At 27.1% G+C, this 210-nt stretch overlaps 1 protein-coding gene across 1 annotated transcript in view; it reads right to left on the bottom strand.

The window, feature by feature from the left end:
- The window catches only part of LOC116688694 (sodium- and chloride-dependent taurine transporter), a 21,091-nt gene that overhangs the window by 7,754 nt on the left and 13,127 nt on the right, over positions 1-210 (bottom strand). The gene's annotated exons all lie outside the window — the stretch shown is intronic.

The following is a 210-nucleotide window of genomic DNA, read 5'->3' as shown; positions in this document are numbered from 1 at the left end:
AGTGAATAAATATGGAAATGAATACTATTATATAACAGAATTTTACAGATGGGTTTGTCCTATGAATATAAAATATAGATAACCAGTATTGTGAGCAAGATTTACAGCTGGATATGTACTGAATATAATATACAGGTGGACATTACTATAAATAGAATTTTTACAGATGTGTACAATGAACATGATATACTAATGGTTTACAGAGTTTAC

Source organism: Etheostoma spectabile, chromosome 4 (genome assembly GCF_008692095.1).
Source record: "Etheostoma spectabile isolate EspeVRDwgs_2016 chromosome 4, UIUC_Espe_1.0, whole genome shotgun sequence".
Taxonomy (NCBI): Eukaryota; Metazoa; Chordata; class Actinopteri; order Perciformes; family Percidae; genus Etheostoma; species Etheostoma spectabile.
Note: the sequence above shows the minus strand (reverse complement) of the source record. Positions and strands in the feature narration are given on the sequence as shown.